The sequence below is a fragment of the Pseudopipra pipra genome, chromosome 4 (genome assembly GCF_036250125.1).
Source record: "Pseudopipra pipra isolate bDixPip1 chromosome 4, bDixPip1.hap1, whole genome shotgun sequence".
Lineage (NCBI taxonomy): Eukaryota > Metazoa > Chordata > Aves > Passeriformes > Pipridae > Pseudopipra > Pseudopipra pipra.
This window is the reverse complement of record NC_087552.1, coordinates 18,433,000-18,452,624: the sequence shown is the minus strand read 5'-3', so window position 1 is coordinate 18,452,624 and position 19,625 is coordinate 18,433,000. Positions and strand designations below refer to the sequence as shown.

At 39.3% G+C, this 19,625-nt stretch overlaps 2 long non-coding RNA genes across 2 annotated transcripts; one reads left to right on the top strand and one right to left on the bottom strand.

The window, feature by feature from the left end:
• Positions 1 to 573: 573 nt before the first annotated feature.
• On the bottom strand, positions 574 to 14,162 carry LOC135413837 (uncharacterized). Its single transcript, XR_010430422.1, has 3 exons — positions 14,023 to 14,162; positions 1,337 to 1,466; positions 574 to 693 (listed from the first exon to the last, which is right to left on the bottom strand). It is a non-coding gene; the product is annotated as an uncharacterized LOC135413837 (long non-coding RNA).
• Positions 14,163 to 15,411: 1,249 nt separating this feature from the next.
• On the top strand, positions 15,412 to 16,773 carry LOC135413836 (uncharacterized). Its single transcript, XR_010430421.1, has 2 exons — positions 15,412 to 15,615; positions 16,464 to 16,773. It is a non-coding gene; the product is annotated as an uncharacterized LOC135413836 (long non-coding RNA).
• Positions 16,774 to 19,625: the final 2,852 nt, after the last annotated feature.

Genomic DNA, 19,625 nt, shown 5'->3' with positions numbered 1-19,625 from the left:
TTTAGTACATGTTTCCTGACTCCCAGCTGGGCTGGAGTCCATTGAAAGAGCATTGCCACAAGGATAGTTTCCTCTCAGCAGCACTCCTTGCAACAGTCTTACGGTATAAGGTACAAGAAAATTGTTCTTTTTACTTATTTGCAATTTGATCAGTAAAAGAACAGCCCTGGATACAAAATCTACACAAGTTAGTGAGCATTTTGCTGTTAACCAGGCTTTGATTTCTCCTTACAATCATCTAGACAAACAGCTTACTGAAAAACTGCCTAGAGGTGATGCATAAAGCAAGGAGGCACAAGCTTGATCCATCTGTTTAAGGGTAGCAAAGTACAGGTGGTAAATAACAACACCATCAACAGTGCTCAAGGTCAGTGAAATAAACATCCCTGGATTGTTCTGTGAAAAATTTTGGCTGCATTATTTTAGTATGCAAAACTGCTTCCCTTTTTCTTTTCTGTGTCTTCTCTCTTTCCTTTGAAAAGGGAGGGGAACTGTACAGGAAAAGCAGAGACATGAAAATTACAAATCAAAATCAGAAAGTTATTGAAAAATAGACAGGGGATAGTGGTAGAATTATACTTGAAAAATACTAATATGTTGTTCCACATCATTGTTTGAAGTAGTGCTCAAGAAAGGTTCTTCCCCAAAATATCTTCTATGGTGCTTGCACTGATGATTTCTCGTCAAAATAAGCTGGAGAGAAAATCATATAGTGGAAAGGGAGAATATTAGAGGATAAGAATAAAATCGTGATGGCCAGGCACTCCCTAAACTTACCATCAGTGCCATTCAATGTGCTTTTCTTCCTGAAAAGCTGTTGAATTCCAACACTTTCATTCTTTACAACACATGGGACAACAGCCTCCCTCACAAATTTGCCAGCAGGTCGGAGGACTGATCCACTTGACCTCATGGTTTCCATATGCTTTGATGAGGGCAAGGAACATCATGAGGAGGCAGCAACTTGTAAAAGGTGGAGTCTATAAGACTTGTAAGTCTATAAGAGTCTGTAAGACTTGTAAAAGGTTGGAGTCTATAACCCTCACAGCCAAGCAACTGAGTGTCTCCTAGTACTTCATTGGGAACCATATTTTCCCATCTCTAATAGCAGACAGCTTTCTTGTTCAAATTTTGAAATATTCATGTTGAGTTCTGTGCTGTACCACAGGCTCATTCTAGGACAGTAACCATGTCACTTAGTCTTTTGATCTGCGTGTGGCAAGGGAGATTATTAAACATTTTTTTGCTTGGCACAACATGACATTATACAGTTTCACTTTTTGAAGCTGTCCTTATGCATTGTAAGATGGTTGTACTGGATGACCTTTATACTTACCTTCCACTCCACAGTGTTTTATGATTATGGCAGGGCATAGATAGGAAGTGGGGGCCATATGTGCATCTGGAAAAGGCCATGTAAGATGATTGCAATGTGCCTTGCTGGATTTCTGCTGTTATACCACAATCTGTGAGGAGATGTAGAATTGTCACGTCAGCCTGCTGAATCCTGACAGCGTTAATGGCAACATTGTGGATGTCTCCATCTACAGTAAAGGACATTCATGGTTAAACACTTGGCATTCTTTTGTGGCTCATGTCATAAGCCAAGCTGTTGAAGATCCAGGATTGTGTTGCTGCCTGAAGTTGTAGGATGATATTATTGGTGGCTTAACTCTGTGCAGAGTATTAAGTGAAATGAGGGGGTGAAAATAAGCCATTTATCCTTCAGCATTTTTGTTCTGTGCAGGGTGATGTGCCAGTTCCAGCCACTGTACACTTTGGGCTGGATTCATTTTTAGTTCTTGAAATACAAAGTTCTGCTTCTATTTTGGCAGATGAACATTACAGCAGATGTCAAAACAGATGTGTATTATTTTTGAGTTCAGAATCCAGGGGTGGTGGAACATTATCACTAAATGAAAACTGGCTATTTCACAAAAAGCTGTTGCACTGGATTGTTGTATTCAAATACTTCTCTTTGGTCCACATTTTTAGCTAGTGAGAGTAGCCTGATAAAAATCTGCTAAATTAAGGACAGGATCCAAAGTGTGTACTCTTTAATATTTGCATCGCAGAAGTGTCTTTCATTATGGACTGGCCCTTAGAATCCCTTAGACTGTTTCAGAGATCTCTTCATCCTCATGTACTGTTACTGGTTAGGGAAGTTCATCTGTAATATTTGATTACACCTTCTGACAACATGCCCCAGTCCAGAACTTAGTGACTGGGACTGTAGCCACTTAGAGTTTGTACATCTCTTTGTGTATTGCATGTTTAGATTCCTATGCACGACCACTTTGCTTCTGCTTCACCTTTCTTTGACAATAAGTAAGCATGGTGGCAATATTTACAGTACTGTCAGGCCTTAGTGCAATCCTCTAGTGCTAAGAGGATTCCAGTTACCAGGATGCTGATGTCACTGCTGGCACAGTATTGAAAGCAAATTGTTGTAGACTGTATTCACTGGAGAATACCAAACACCTTTTTTTGATTGCTAAAGCCAGACAGCAAGTAGGCTTGAGAATAGAAGAAGGCAAATGCACGATGTGAGGCCTCCCAGTTCCAAATATAATATATAGAGCTGATGGAGATTGTAAAGTGCTGGAAACAATTGCCTGTGGAAGCGGTGGATTCAGGATTTTTATGAACAAGAAATATAAATATCTGTTGGATTTGAATTAAGTCAAGTTGTTCTTGCCTTTGGACAATAGGGTGGATCAAAAACATTTTGTGCACCCTTTCACTCTCATTTTTTAAAGACTGGATTATTCCTTTCATTTAAAGAATAATACAAATCATTTCATGCTCTGTGTACTAACTTCCCTCTCTTTGAGAATAAAAATTTTCCCCATATGTTAAGTAAGCACATCAGCAGTGCTCCCTTGGTAGAGAACTGGTCAGATGTTAGATATCTACTTAGAAACATAGATAACATTAATTTCACTGAGCTTTAGACATCTCACAGTTATCTAACCATATGATAATTGTGCAGACTCCCTATAGGGAGGTGCAAGCATCTCCAGGCTCATCAGATTGTAAAACAAGTATCTAAAATGGTTGAGACACCTCACCCAGGAGGTTCCTGTATCTCCCAATTGAATATATAAAGGGAGAATATACAGCTAGCATAGACCTATACAACTCATTTTTACACTTTTGAAGTTTGATGGAGTGGAAATACCCCTTCAGTGAAGACTGCCTTTCAGCAGTAAACACACACAACTGATACTTACTTTGTCAGCTGCATGATACTTCTTTTTTTTTATGACTCAGGAATTTAAGTTAGTGTTCAGCTTACCCTTTTACCTCACAAGTAATCACCTGCAAATTGTCTTTTCTGCTCCATTAACATTTTTTGACAGCAGATAAACTTCAAAGACCTTGGCATATCTTAACACCTAGGGATATTATTCCGAACTACAGCACTGCTGGCTTCTTGGCACTTCCCAGTATTGCTCTGACAGACTTTACTTTGGCTTGTTATAGTGGAACAAGACTCAGTGTGGCAGTGTTCTATTAGTAGGAAGTGGCTTCTTATAGTTGCAGCAAGCCTTTGGCACTGGTGACAGAAATATATCACAGCTCGGTACCTGATGTTCAAAACTGTATTTTGCCATCAGAAGATGCAATTCTGAAACTCAGTACAAAGTCCAGGTGATATGAGTGGTTTGCTACCACTCCTACCAAACATGGCCATTCTGCCATGAACACAAGCTGACAATGCCAACATTATTGCAGCCAAGGTAATTCTAACAGGGAAATCTGGGGTAAAACATTCTGTCTCTTTGAGTTGCCAAGCCTCTCTCCAGGATATTTAGAAGTCATGGCAGTCAGGTGAATTCCCAGGTGACTGGACAAAGAGAAGCACTGTACTCATCTTTTAAAAGGGAAGAAAGAAGGAGCCCTGAAACCACTGACCTGTCAGCCTCACCTCTGTGCCTGGGAAGATGATGGAACAGCTCCTCCTAGAAGCTGTGCTAAGGCACATGGAGGACAGGGAGGTGATTTGTGACAGCCAGCACAGCTTCACCAAGGACAAGTCCTGCCTGACCAACCGAGTGGCCTCCTATGACGGAGTGACTACATCAGTGAGCAAGGGAAGAGTTACAGATGTCATTGATCTGGACTATTGTAAAGCCTTTGACACGATCCCCCACAACATCTCTCTGAATTAGAGAGAGATGGATTTGATGGGTGGACTTTTAGATGGATAAGAAAGAGGTTGGATGACCCCATACAGGGGGTAGTGGTGGTCAGTGTCTCAGAGTCCTGATAGACATCAGTGACAAGTGGTGTCCCTCAGGGGTCTGTATTGGGACCAGTGTTATTTAATATCTTCATTAATGATGTAGAAAAAGGGATCAAGTGTGCCCTCAGGAAATTTGCAGATGACACCAAGCTGAGTGTTGCTGTTGACACATCTGAAGGATGGGATGCAATCCAGAGGGACCTGGACTAGATCAAGAGATGGGCCCATGGGAATATCATGAGGTTTAACAACATTGCGTCCAAGATGGTGCGCGTGGATCAGGGCAATCCCTGATATCAATCCAGGCTGGATGATGAACAGATTGAGAGCAGCCCTGACAAGGGAATTTGGGGGCGCTGGTGGATGAGAGGCTGGACATGACCTGGCAATGGGCACTTGTAGCCCAGAAAAACAGTTGTATTCTGGACTGCATCCAAAGCAGCATGGCCAGCAGATCAAGAAATGGAATTCTGCCCCTCTATTCCTCTCTACCGAGACCCCACCTGTAGTGCTGCATCCAGCTCTGGGATCTTCAGCACAGGAGGACATCGACGTGTTGGAGCGAGTCCAGAGAAGGGACACCAAGTAGCTTACAGGGATGGACCACCACTTCTATGTGGAAAGGCCAAGAGACTTGGAATTGTACAGCCTGGAGAAGAAAAGGCTTTACAATGACCTAATTGCAGCCTTCCAGTATCTGATAGGAGTCTACAAGAAAGATGGAGAAAGACTACTTACAAGAGCACATAATGACAGGACAAGGAGGAATGTCTTCAAACTGATAGAGGGCAGGTTTACCTGAGATATTAGGAAGAAATTCTTTACTGTGAGGGTGGTGAGATACTGGAACAGGTTGCCCAGAGAAGTTGTGGTTGCCACATCCCTGGAAGTGTTCGAGGCCAGGTTGGATGAAGCTCTGAACAACCTGGTCTAGTGGAAGGTGTCCCTGCCTGTTGCATTGGGTTGGAATGAGATGATCTTTAAGACTCCTTCCAACTCAAGCCATTTAATGATTCCCCCAAAGAAACCCTAAAGTCAATGCACACATCACATGCTAGGGACAGAGAACAGCTAACCCTTCCCCTTATTCAAATTCTTCAATTCTGTGTGTCCAAGATTTGGGTTACAAGGTAATGATGGCACTCACCACAGTCAATTTTAGTCTTCTGTAACTTATGCACAAGGTCTAAAATGGTTGTCTAAACTGCCTCTATGTTAAGCAGAGAAATCCAGAGAATGGTAAATTCTGTGTTGCTGTCTGGTTTTAATTATTAGTTGAGGTCTTGATCTGTACAATCTGTATTTCTGAGAAACCCTCAAATTTAGTGACTTAAATCCTACCCTAAACGTGTAAAGATATAAATGGTTTGTTAATTTTAAATTCTTGTACTTAATGCTTAAGCTTTTTCAAACATTGCAGAAGTTTTAGATTAATGTAGGAAGTGTGATATTTAGTTTTATAACCTATCTCCTTCACTACCTACCCCCATTCCATTTTTGACATGTCCCAATCCATGCTTTTTGGGTTTTGATCTTTGCCAAAAAAGAGAGAAAGAGTGATAGAAAAGAAAATTGCAGTGGCATTTCATTGATGGGCTAATTCTTCGCTGTCTGTGACATGTCCTTTCTCAGATGGCAATCATGACAGCATACCTTCTGCTTGTATCAAATTCCTAACAGCGAGAGAAGAACTAGTGATGCAGTCCCATTACTCAATTCAGCTGAAGATTTGGAATACCTCAAACTTCAGCACGCCTTATGTCCAGGGGCAGGACTGATCTAGTTTCAAGACATAGATTTTTTTCATATAGATGATTTTGGAGATAAAGTCAACATCTGCCTTTGTCATGTTACTATTCGGCATTCAAATTTGGTTCCAGTTGTCTATAAAAGCTCCAGATAGAATTTGTAATAACTGTTGTAGACACAGCTGCACCTGTTTGTAAATACAGTTCCATGTAAAAGCCAGGGAAATATTTTGTGGCAATCAATCCTTTCATCTTCCTATAAAAGTGCAATGAATGAATTTACAATTCCTCATGCATGAAAATCTCTTTACCTAGGACCTCCCTTTATAGTGATTTTGTAAGAAAATAATCCGTGCTCTCAACAGGCCTGTTCATCACTAAAAATATGGCAGTAAAATATCAGATGATCATAAGAGACACACACAAGGATTCTTCCCAGCCTTATTAAAAAATATTGAAACAGTTCCTTGACTGCTTGGAAAAACAGAAAAAACTGTGAATGCAGACAGAAGATCAAACAGGTCCCAGGCAGCTCCTTCCCCTAAAAGATTTAATCTGTCTTCTTTGTTAAAAAAGTTAAAAGCAAAAGGTCTGATTCTTATCTACAGAGATTCAGCAGTGCTGGGGGAAAAGCAATAGCAAGAAGTGCGACAGGAAGACATTGGCCCTCTCTGCAAGCTCTGTGTTCTATGCTGGCAGAGCAGGGGGAGGAACTATCTCTACTGAAGGTCAGGTATGGGCCTAGGAGAAGATGTAACCTCACTGGTTAGACCTGAGCACTGCTACTCTGGGTTCAAAGTGTCCACAGCAAATGCAGAAGTGTTAAGCCATTAGAGTGGAAGGCTGTGTTGGCTGCATTCAAGGCACAACAGTGGGCAAGAGTTTTCTTTTCTTTCCAAATCCAGTGCTAGCACTTGCACATAATAGCATGGCCAGGGTTGAACATGGGTTCAGGCCCTTGCTTGGCCAGTTTTGGCACCCATTATGAAAGGAACAACCCATGCTCTTCTTAAATAGGGAAGCAGAAGCTGCTGCTCATCTTAATATCACAGAATTACAGAATTGCAGAATCAACCAGGTTGGAAAAGACCTCTGAGATCATCAAGTCCAACCCATGGCCCAACACCACCCTTTCAATTAGACAATGGCACTAAGTACCACATCCAGTCTCTTCTTAAACACCTCCGGGGGACGATGACTCCTCCATCTCCCTGGGCAGCCCATTCCAATGGCTGATCACTCTCTCTGTACAGAATTTCTTTCTTATCTCTAACCTTAACCTCCCCTGGCACAGTTTAAGATTATCCCTGTTTACCACCTTCAGTATCTCTGTGACCAGAGTCAGGAATTTTGGGTGTTTATCCAATTTCACAACAGTCTAGCACTATCTTCCCCAGAAATCTCTTGCCTCTAGACATGTCAAATTTAAGTATGTGAGAGCCTAAGAAAACACCAGCTGCAGACCCCCTTATTAAAGATCCACAACTATCAGATTTTACTATTTTGGCTTGGGAGTAGGCACTTACTGGAAATGTAGGCTATAACTCACTGAAGAAAATTAAAACAATCCTCTTCTCTCCCCACCCCTCTCCCTTCACTACCCACCCCCACCCCTCCCCCCAAAAAAGGTCTGTTGAAATATTGCCAAGGTTCTGCTTAAAAGGTCTCCATGGTTCTATGAATTTGAATATCAGCAGATACTTAGTAGATTTAATTACATGCAGAGAGCAAATATATCCCAGTGGCATACAAGCAGAATGAGATTCTTTGTGTTCCCAATATGCAAAACTGCCTTTGTGTGTCATACTAGAAAGGGGATACTGAGGCAGGAAGGCTTGCAATAGGAGGATGAGGACAGTGGAAAAAGAAGGGTATTGAAATACTACCCAGAGAGGAAGCAGAAATGAGTTTAGTTTTCACTGACAAAATAACCAAAATGCTAGAAAAGTCAGATTCTAAAAGGAGGAAGAAGAAACTTTGCCTATTGAGGAGTCCTAAACGACTGAAGGTTTTAGGGAGTGTAAGGAATGATGGGATCTATCAGGGCAGAAAAACAGATGGGGCTAGGAGAGGAATGCCCAGAACTCTCTCTTTATACTGCCCTTTTTTCTGCCTGATCTACAACTACAGACTCTGTGGTGGGAAGGATGAGTGGTGGACATTTCTGCCTGTGCAAGTGGGCCACAGGCCTGGGGAGCTTCTCTGTTGAAAGCAATGTATGTCTTGGCAATCAGCACAATCGCCTGTGGGAAGCAGAGTCAGACTCAGGATTCAGATACTGCTGATCCAAAAGGTCTTGTCTGGATAGCCAGGACTGTTCTGTTCATCAAGTAGCGGAGTGATGCACATTGCATCACACTGGAAATGAATAGTACACATTTCATCATACTGCAAATGAACTGAAAGCAGATGTCTGATTTGCCATAAGATCTAGCAGCTGGAACACAGAGTTCTCCTGTTTCCTTCCTATTCATAGTGTCAAAATTTCTCAGTATCCTACTGTGGGGTTTAGGCAAGCAAAGTAGATGCCTACCTATGGCAATAAAACAGTAGTAGCTGGCAGGAGCACTGACTTTACTACCTTCTTTGGCTGTTTCAGGGTGCAGTGGAGCCATCTCCAACATGTGTGAGTCGTTGGGTACTGCTGGGCCTCTCTTTTCCATGCCTCCTTCACTGGGACAATGTGCTTCTGCCAATGGCTGAGAAGACTTTGATAAGTAGAAATTAGGGGGGTGAACTGAAGGGTGGCCTTAGGCCACATTAATGGAGTATTGGGACATTAATTGGGAGAGGTAAATGAATCAGTGTATAGTCCTACAATTCAGGAAAGATGGAAACACACAGTTGTGAGAAGCTTGGCTCAGTGTGTTATATTAGCTTGGCAGATCTAATTGGGCACAAGATACCAGAAGGCATAGGACTGTTTATTTCCTCCATAGCAGTAGCAGAAGTCCTTTGCTGTTATGATACTCAGAGATCATTGGTAGCATACAGAGCACTTTTAAATGAAATTATATATCCCATAGTCATTAAATCCTATGCAAAATAGCTTCTGACTAGGGATGTGAATAAGGTGTATATTGTAATTAACGTTATGGCCATATAAAAGACACAAGGAAAAAATGCAACAAATTACAGAAGTTGGAGGGAGAATAGTGAAGTACAGGTTGCAGAACATTTTTCTTTTCCAATATTGACAGTATAAGAAGTTAAAAAAAAGCTTTTCATTAAGATAAAAGCTGGTTTTTCCCTGGACTTTCACAGGCTGAATTTTATGGAAAATTACTTACACAGAGAAGATAAGTGAACAGCACCTATAGTCTATGGTAAGTAAACATTTGTCAGTGATATTAGAGCACATTAGATTTACTTTTTTCAAAGTAAATCTGTGGAAGACAGTTTAGTTGTTAAGCTAAAGGATCAAAAATTTAAGAAGTTTAAGGTCCTGAGAAAAACAGTTGTTAAACTCTTTAAAGCAGAATTTGTAGGCTAGATATAATTAATTTTTTTGTGAGTGTATGTATGGGGGAATACCTTAAACAATTACCCTGCTATAACCAATGGATATTAATCCTCCAAATAAGCAATTTTGACTTCAATTCAGCTTGTGATATGGTGTCTTGACAGCATGGGCACTGAGGCTTTTCAAGAGTTATCATTCCCAAACCCCTGAATGTCTTCCACCAGAAATCTTTAAGTCAGTGACATTTCAGCAGTCAGATATCATTATACATTATCAAAATCCATTCCCAAATTTTAAGGAGATTTATAGTAATGAAGTCCAAGAATAAGTCATTACGATCCATTTGCTTTTCAGGTTTTGCTAAATTTTTTTTTCTCTGTCTTGTAAAGTATTGGTCCTTCAGATTTCTGTTTGGGAACACACATTTTCTTTTACCTTAAAAACTTATGAAGGTGTGTGTATACTTGTGGGTTTGTCTGTTAGAAACATTTTTAAAAATCTCAAGATTGACTTATATATATACACATATATATACATATATGTGTGTATATATATGTATATATGTGTGTGTGTGTGTATATACACCTTTACACACATATATATGTGCAAATACATTTAGAATTAAGTTTGAGGATATTTCTGATTTTTTGGATGAAGAGGCCACCTTTTTAATCTAAATACCCATTCTCCAGTTAAAATATAACTTCTGAGACAATAGGTTAGAAACTGATTTCTCTTAAGAGAAATGTCACATAATGACAGTACTCAAAGGTCCTAGTCGAAAGAAAACATCAGATGTTGTCTACTCTGATGAAAGGCCTGAGTTGACAGAATTCAGGTAGGTCAAATGAAAAATAACATCCCACATTAGTGTAAAATTAAAACTAAGGGGAAAAAAATAAAATCAACGTGAAGAGAAGAGAGAGATTTTATCATTTTCCTGCCCTTTTGTGTATATCAGCTTGGAAAATAGATTTTTTGCAAGCAATATAAATTCTCAGTCATTTAAATTAATAGGGAGAATTCTAAGTAGAGGACGAAATTGTCTATCTTCGGAGGACATTTTATGTGTCACTACCTATCACAATGAATATAGTGCATGAAAAGAACACAAGGCCAGAACAATAGCTTAGTATTTCATTTCACACAAAATTTAGTACTACCCTGAAAGAAGAAATGAGCCCCTCTACATATGTGAAAAATGACTGTACAGATGCACTAAGCATGTCTTAAATGGTCACACACTATTTGAACTGTAATATAGAAAAGGAAAACTGTCCAGAAAAAAAAAAAAAAAGAAAAAAGAAATCTTATTTTAAGCAACTGTATTCTGGCTATTTTGAATAAAATCCTCACTCAGCCTAAGATAACAAGAATCATGGATTAAAGTCAGTCAAATTAGACCATTTTATAGACACTTTTGAGACTCTGCCACTGGAAATCAGTGCAGTGAGGTGCTTAGTTGTTTCACCGCTGTTATAAAGGCTCCTCTGAAATACTTTGTCTGCCAGTAAGTTGGGATCTTTCCTCTTTTTAGTAATGTTGAATGGCGAGTCCCAACAGAAACTAGTGTCCAGAAACTAGCTCTTATTGCTAAATGACAGCAGGTTTCACAGCCCTGGCTGTAACTCGAATCTCCTGAAACTTGGATGACAGCTGTTTTGTCAGCTGGGAAGAGTACTGACACCTCCTATGCATTAACAAATTATTTACTGTGCTAAAACATTGTGTGTTCATTTCTACTATCATAGACCTCCTAATTAGAGAGCAGATGTTGCAAAAGAAGCTTTGGTAACAGTAGCAAATAACACATATTTTGCTGGCATTAAACAGTAATGCTTCCAAAAGCAGTTTGAAGAAGAAGGCGTAAGAAGATGCAACACATGACAGCTCACAGAGTGTGTGATGTAGCCAAAAAAATATTCCTGAGCTTTAGGAGAAGAGATAATTTGGGGGTTTGTTGTCAAAATATGAAACAGTTGTACTGTGTCTCACTTGGACCATGTGTTGTGGTACAACATAGCCTTTACAGAGGAAGAAGTCTGTGGAAATTTGGGTGAGATGTAGAGAGGGCTTGATTTAGCAGGGTCAGTAAATACCGGTGTGCTTTTCTGAACTGTGAAGCTGTCGGGCTGCCATTTGTATTTTGCCTAGGGACTTTGTTCAAGCTCATTATTTGAACAGAAGAAGCCATTTAGTCTCCTTAGATGTTTGAGATCCTGGTATGGGATAAACATCTGTTGCTCCATTCCTCTCTTGTTATGCTGATATTGTTTCAGTGACAAATAGGTTGTTGTCAGTTCTAGAGGCAATAAATCAGCTTTAGAACGGACAGGAGTGGGAAATGCAGGTTCAGCAAAGAGCAGCAGAGCAACAGGGCTTTATTTCTGTCTGCATCTAGATCAAGTGTCCTATGTGGTAAAAGAGGAGCAGCAATCTGGACTTAGTAATGTGGGTTGATTGGGAGTGCAGGAGTCCAAGGTTGAAGTTTGTGAGATCAGAGCCTGTTAAATCATGCTGCACACAATTCTTAGCTTTGTCATTGGAAACACAGCCTAAAAACAGGTGGGTTTTTTGTTTCACGCACTACAAGCTGTTTCTGTCAATCCACTGCATTGAACTAGAAAGCGTTTTGAGTTTTCCATAAGTTTATTTTCCAGAGATTTCTCCTGATCTCTACATACATTCCTGGGGCTATGCCCTATCTCTCACCAGTAATGATGCACTATGTGCAGTGATAGGCGTGCTCATAAGGTGCAAGGAGTTTTCAGCTCAGAATTCAAAGGAAAGAAGGTAGATCTGCTGTTCCCCTCCCTAGCAATGTTTAATTCAAGCAGCTCAGCAAAGAATGCAACATCAATGAATTCAGTGGTGTTACAGGTCTCTGGTGCAAAGCCCCTGTCTCAGCTCTAGCAGTTTCATACCCATATGTCTAGATTTATTCTGAAGCTAAGCTTTTGGAGATTGGTGATAATAGTAAAATAACGTCAGTAGAATCTCATAAAATATTAGTCTTTGTTGGTTTTCATGAAATATTTTAACACAATTTTTCATTACGAATAAAATGAAAATTTAAAAAAAGCTATTTAGCCACAGTCACTGTCCTTAAAAAAAAACAAAAACAAAAACAAAAATCCCAAGCAATCTGTTGGCTGCAATCTATCAATGACTTGGGAAAATCTTCCAATGGAGAACGTAATTTATTTTAAAAACAATCAAGCCACATGAATGTAAAAGTTTCACTAGCAATTTCAGCCAGAAATACAAAGCACATAATTTCAGATTTCATGTAACCTTCTGCTAATGCTAAAACATTGTCTTTGAATTATTTCATGCAGATGATTATGAAAGGATTATTAGACAAAGAGTTTGACATTCTCAAAAAACATTTTGGTCATCTTAATCCAAGGTTAAACATTTTAACTTTGAGGAAAAAAATGTCATTTTGGCTTCTTTCTCTGGCTTGGGATAACAATATCATTTGGAGGCTGAAATTCCCTGCAGAGTGAAAATGTGACTTCCTAATCAGTTCTGCTTCTCGAAGTCAGAATAAATAGCAATTAACTTAATTTAGAGCACATGAGATGACACTAAATATTTGGAAAAATCTTCATCCTGATCACGGTGGCTGATAGGCAGAGATGTGGTGGAATATCTGGTGACAGGACTCTCTAAAATGGGTTTTAAGAAACGTTAGTGAATCCAGATACAGTTAATTCTGTAGTGGATTCAAGAGGACAGTCTATGTGACCTCTTGAAGTCCTCGCTTTTCTTCATTTCTGTGACTAACTCTTGTCACTGCCACGATGCTTCATGACAAAATTGTGTTAGAAGGGAAGAGTATTTGCATGTGAAGCCAGAAGAAATTTCAAAGATTCAGGGAAGTGTTTTCTAATTACTTCTTTGGGCATATTTTTCCACTATACTAATCAAATATATTGTCTTGGGTTTGTTGAGTGGGGGGTTTTTGGGTTATTTTGGGTTTGGGTGGGGTGTTTTTGGTTGTTGTTTTGTTTGGGTTTTTCCCTTGTCAACAGTTAAAGAGTAAGGAAAACAATCAGACTTACAGAGCTGCATTCCTCATTAGACATGTGTGTTCCGACCTCTTTTACATCCAGGATATTTATATGAGTAAAATTGATAATGAATTATGCACCTCAAGGCTGTGGCTAATTAAATTGGCTACCCTTTGTCGTTAGCATAGAAGTTGGGGATTTCAACTGCATAAATTGTTGAGTCCTTCCTTGAGAAAATTCTGCTGTCAGACAGTCATGCAACTCATATCACAAAGATCCTGCATTGTTTCTAGCTGTTCACCATCCTTCAGAAGAAGCAGTTGTGGGGAAAAAAAGCTTTTAAAGCATTTTTTAAAATACAATCTCTCTGTGGGATTCGGAAAGTCACAAAAGCAATTCAGGAGGTCTTTTCCAATCTGTATTTCTGGTGAAATAGTGCTAAAAAGGAGATATTATCTCCTCTTATCTTGCAGCCAGGAAGTTCTTGGATCTTTAGGTGCTATTGCAAAGCAGTCAGGAAAGCATTAAGCGTATTCATGTTCTCACCTTTCATGTGGATTAATATGGAAATTCCAGAGGAGTGTGGTGAAAGGCTGCCATGACTGGAGCACATTCAGAACTAAAGCTGTCTGAAGGTCATCCTTGTTAAAAGATTTTTCCTTCCCCTATCCTGTGAGAGTCACGGCACCACTCTGAAGAAAAAAGTGCTCCTAAACACATAAAAGAATAAATAGCAATTGGTGCACCTCTATGTCCGCTGCCTTTCAAAAAGTAACTGAATAACCACTACATAAAACCAAGGCAAGCATAGCTAAGTTGCAGAAGAGCTGTAGAAAATTTTGTAGGAGCTATACAGTCTGAAGTTCATTGTACTTCTTTTTTCAAGAGTTACCTGGTTACCAGTGGTCTGACATAACAATCCTGCACAGGACAGCAGTCAGCCCAAAAGATTATCACCAATGTGATAATTTTCCAGGGTTGATGAACGCTGCTGACAGTGGAGAGACAGGCTCATTTGCAGGGTTGCATACCTAGGAACAAGAATATCTCTGGTTCAATTGTCCTGGTTGTGATTTAAAAGTTTTACTTTAGCACAGACTCACATGAGCAAGCAGCCAGTGTGGTCCTGGTGTCACAGAGCTGCTGAATGCCACCAAATTTTGTGTCATGGATATGGAATGCAGTTATGGCCATAACTCCTACTTGTCAGTCCTGCTTTTGCTTACTCTGAGTAACACTGATGCCAAAGTCTAACACTGACTTCACAGTGGTGACCCCCACATGTCACCTCCCTGCACTGTCAAAGCTGTATGATGGGCAGATCAGTAGTTTCAAACTGGAGAGTCATCAGAGTCAAAGCAGACAGGATCACAACATCCTGCTGTTCAAGAGGGACTTTCCTTGTCATAGAAATGAGACCCACGTGAAACAAGTCACTGAAAACAAGGTGGCTGCTCACTGCCCAGAGGCACAGTGCTGACCTTCTTGGCCCACACCTCTTTGTACAACTGTTTAAATTCATTTTCTCTCTATTTACATTGTATTCAGAATAGTACATCAAATACTATGTTATGCCTTGCTGTGGAGCAGCACAAGATCTGACAGCCTCTGATTTCTCAAAGCAATGCCTTATTTTCCATTTGTCAGTGGATGGTAAGGCTGTTTCACTGAAGGGGGTCTAGTCCCAAATCCTCTGATAGCTCAACTTTGAGTCTCCCATTTGTCACTACAATTTAGTGGTCATGTTGAACTGTTTCCAGGAGGTTGTGTGTTAAAACAGAGAATTATATAGTGAAGTTAATCATATCATTAATTAACTATCTGGTGTACAGAAGTAACTTTGGGTTGGGTTGGGTTGACGTGAAATGACTTTTTTTTTCATTTGCTTTTCCTGAAGGAAAATTGAGAAGTTTGTTGAAAATCTGATACCCCTTGAGGAGAATTTGGATTTGTTGAAACATTTTTCTTAGCATAAATTTTCTTCCTTGTGTAATACATCTAGACGTTTTTGAAAAAAGCATAGGAGCAACATCACTGTCACTGTATCTGGATTTCCTGTAATCTCCAGCAGAACTGCTGTGCTGAAAATGAAGAATATACATATGTGGTGTTTAGAGTTCAGCCTTATTTTCTTTAAAGGTAATTAAAAATTCCTCTTATTTTCAGAAAACTTACCACTGGTTACCTCTTACCACTCTGTCTGACAAAGTCCACTGTTAACCTCTTTGACAAGTCACAAGGCTGAAATGGCAAAGAACAAATTGCCAATAGTAGCTCCTGTTTCCATTGTGGAAGTGCATTTGACCTTATGAGGTACTGACTCAGCTGAATGGACAACAAGTGAAGAATTGGAACAATAGTGCCTTCTTCTGCTGGAGCATGTTGAGCTATATTGTAGTGCCTCCTTTGGGTTGGGATAGCTTCACCTGTACTCACCACCTGTGGCTTAAAAGTCTCTTTTATTTTGTTTTGTGGAGTGAGATATACCAAGAATTATTTTAATATGAAACAGAGAACCCAGGTATTTAAGCTCTGACAATAAGGCCACAGAAACTTTCATGTGAGACATTTTTCTGGCTTTTATTTTACCCATAGCTGTTATCCAAAACCTTTCCCAAAAAACAGGACTTTTATTTAAAAAAAAATAAACAGAGAACAAGCTTGAAGAAGTGTAACTATAGGTTTTCTTTCTTTTCATCACTTAATAAAACAGAGCTATTAAGTGAAAAGAGAAGTCACTTTCACAGGTCACCCTAATTAATCTTCATCAATTGCAATAATATCAAGCAACATATAGGGGTTCTTCTCAAGAACTATAACAGAACAAACAGGAAAAAAAAAAAGACAAAAATGCAAGCCCTTCCTCTGCAGTTCACAGTCAAGGTAATAAAATGCAGAAAGGCAGCACAGGAGAGCAGTGAGACAGCATTGCTGGCTGGAATCAAACCGCACCACTAAACTAACACTTTTTTGTTGTTTTTTTGCAGTGGTTACACAGCAGCAAGGCCTTTACTGCTCCTCCCACTGCCCCGCCAGCGAGCAGGATGGAGGTGAACAAGGAGTTGGGAGGCGACAGAGCTGTGACAGTGGACCCTGACTGACCAAAGGGATAATTCCACACCATATGATGTCATGCTCAGTAATAAAAGCTGAGAAGATGAAGTGATGAAGAAGATGAAGTGACAGCATTTGTCTTCCCAGGTAACTGTTATGCATGATGGAACCCAGCTTTCCTGGAGATGGCTGAGCACCTGCCTGCTCATGGGAAGTGGAGAATGAATTCCTTGTTTTATTTTATTTGTGTCCACGGCTTTTACTTTACTTTTTAAACTGTCTATCTCAACGCAGGAGTTTTTTACACTTTTACCCTTCTGATTCTCTTCTCCATGCCACTGGGGTGAGTGCACAAACAGCTATGTAGATTTAAATCAACATCATCCTAAAAGTGCTTGGGGATTTGAGTTTTTTTAAAGAAATGGCAGTTAAGCTCTTCAAAACTCAATAAGAATTTCACACTTTTCAGTGGCATTCAAGTCAGAACTAATTGCTATACATCTAGAAAGCAATCCTTACAAAGTAGAATAAACTATGAAGGCCAGTGTTTATACTGGTTTATTTTAGAGTTGCTACTTGTAGAATAGGCATTTTGTTTCTGGACCTTTGAGCATTGGTCAGATGAGGAATAGGAAAGTTTTCTTTCTTCAGGTCAGTAAAATTCAATTAAAATAACATTTTCCAAACCAAGTCTTATTTTATACTTAGCAAACCTATCTTTGCCCAAAATGAATTTACTACAAAGCAAGGCAGTACATTTTTTCCACCAGAACATAAGTATTACTCTACTGAAAGCAAAATTACAACACTGTTGACGTTAAAAGTAAGCTTATATAATAATTAGGGATGCAATATTCTGTGATGGTATTTCAGTTTCCATAGGGATTTTTATTTGAAAAGGAAAGACTTAGATCTATTTTGTTGTTGATGCTTATTTGCTCCTGACATAATTAAATTATAAGATAATATGCTTTGAAAAATTGGAAATTTTTACCGTTCCACTTGTCTTGGATAAAGTATATGTTTTGTAAAAGTTTGTTCCAGTTCCTCTCCAGTTGACAATGTTTCTAGGGCAGCTGGCTAAGAGTGGAATTAGGGTGTGATTTTGCCATCCCTGTGGTCAGGACCTCTAAGAGTAAATAGAAACCCAAGTGACTGATTTGTTTTCTCCTCATGGAGAGAACACATGTTCAATTTATAAACTGTAAGTTTAGCTTACATGGAGACAGCACTACAAATGTGAAATCTACATCTCCTGTGGAAAAAATGTCACACAGAGCAGCATTTGTACTGGACCTGTATAGTACATCACACTGGCCAATTGTAAAATTGTAGCATAGGAGTACAGAGGAAGTAAAGTAGTATGTACTCCCTTTTCTGTATTTTGTGCACCCACAGTGATGAAGACAAGATGCCTCTCTTTTCATCCTGGTCATTCACATGGCAGTATGTCAGCTCTGCACAGTCTTTCCCCAGCTGCCTTCTCTTCTAGCTGTGTGTGATGTTGGAATCCTTCGTCTGTTATGCTTAGCACTGAGTTTTATATCTATATCTAGATATAGATATATACATACACACATAATTTTTTAAAATTGGAAACCTTTCCACAAGGCTCTCAAAATAAGTTGACTGGTTAGCCAAATCAGCTGTGTTATCTACTTAGTAAAGAATATGTTAAAAAAATGGCAGGATAAACAGTTTTAGCTTTTAACAAATAAACCAGCTATACTTGTATTTTAATTTTCACTTCACAGCTTTTGCTAGTAATGGCTCTATGCCAATAAAATTCAGTTACAAAATGAAATGAGAACTGGTTAATTCTTTTTAGTATGGGTGGAAAGTTGAACAGAATTTCAGTATTGAATCAGGGCTACTCAACAAAAACTCAGGGAGAGTGCACATCAAAGGTCATCTTAAAATGTGTGTTCATTATGTTGTCTGTAGAGGAAGGGGCTATCAAATATGAATCATTTTCAGGGAGAAGCTTCAGGGTTGTTTGCTAAATTTGAGCTTGACTTGACTTAATGTTGATTGAGGATTCCAAGCTAACCATTTACTGCTTGATGTCCTTAACATTTTTTTAATCCAGCTGTTATTGTACCAGTACGTTGTTTTGCATTTGCTTTTGAATGTATAGACTTCTTTCCAGCAAGGTTTTGGGACATGGTAATGGCCACACAGGGTCATCTCTACCTCCCACAGCATGTTCTGTCCAACTGTTGCTAAAAGCAGATACCTGAGGAAGCACAAGAGCAAAATGGTGATATAGTGGTATTTCCTGTGAAATTCTTCTTGCCAGGAGACTTCTGAGCACTACAGTTCTCCCTTCAAATGTGCACGTGTTGGGGTGCACTCTGAAGTGCAGGAGGAACACAAGATTTCCCTCTGCATGTGTCACCTGCCCTAAGCCTGCACCAAAGTGTTCTCCTGACTGTAAAGAACATGAATAATTAATCACTTCTCAAAACACTGCAGCCAGAGCACAATACTCTGCATGGACCTTCATGTGCAAATGAGGAGCTGAAGCTTCCTGCTGCCAAAAAATTAAAACCCAAACACCTGTGAGTGTATATTTTGAGTAATTTTAAGGAGAAGAAAGTGCAGGGAAGTTTTATTTTTGAGTGACAGAAAACCTCCTTTTATTTATTCATTGTAAAGCCTCCCTGAACTCTTTCTTTATCACTGTTAGCTCCTAGAACCTTTAAGCTTATTTCTGCATGGCTCTGCATATGCAAGAGATGTTAATGAAAAATGGAAATCTTTAAAAAGCCATCCCCCAAAATGTGCTCCAAGTTTCTTAGCTTGTTTCTTGAATCTGATTGATAACTTCTTTGTTTCAGCAGTTTTCAAATATATTTTTGCAAATTTCAAATAAGAGAAATTGAAAGGCTTCCTCTCATGCACACTACTGATCCTTAATGCTCCCCTATGGATTAAGATTATTTTCATACGTCTAAAAAGCTTATTGACTGGGCAGAAACAAACTGTTCATTGCCTTATAGCATCAATTTTTCATTGGGAAGGAAACATATTTATGCACTTCAAAACTCATTAAATAATTAACGTGTTTCAACTGCTGTAAAAAACCAGATCTA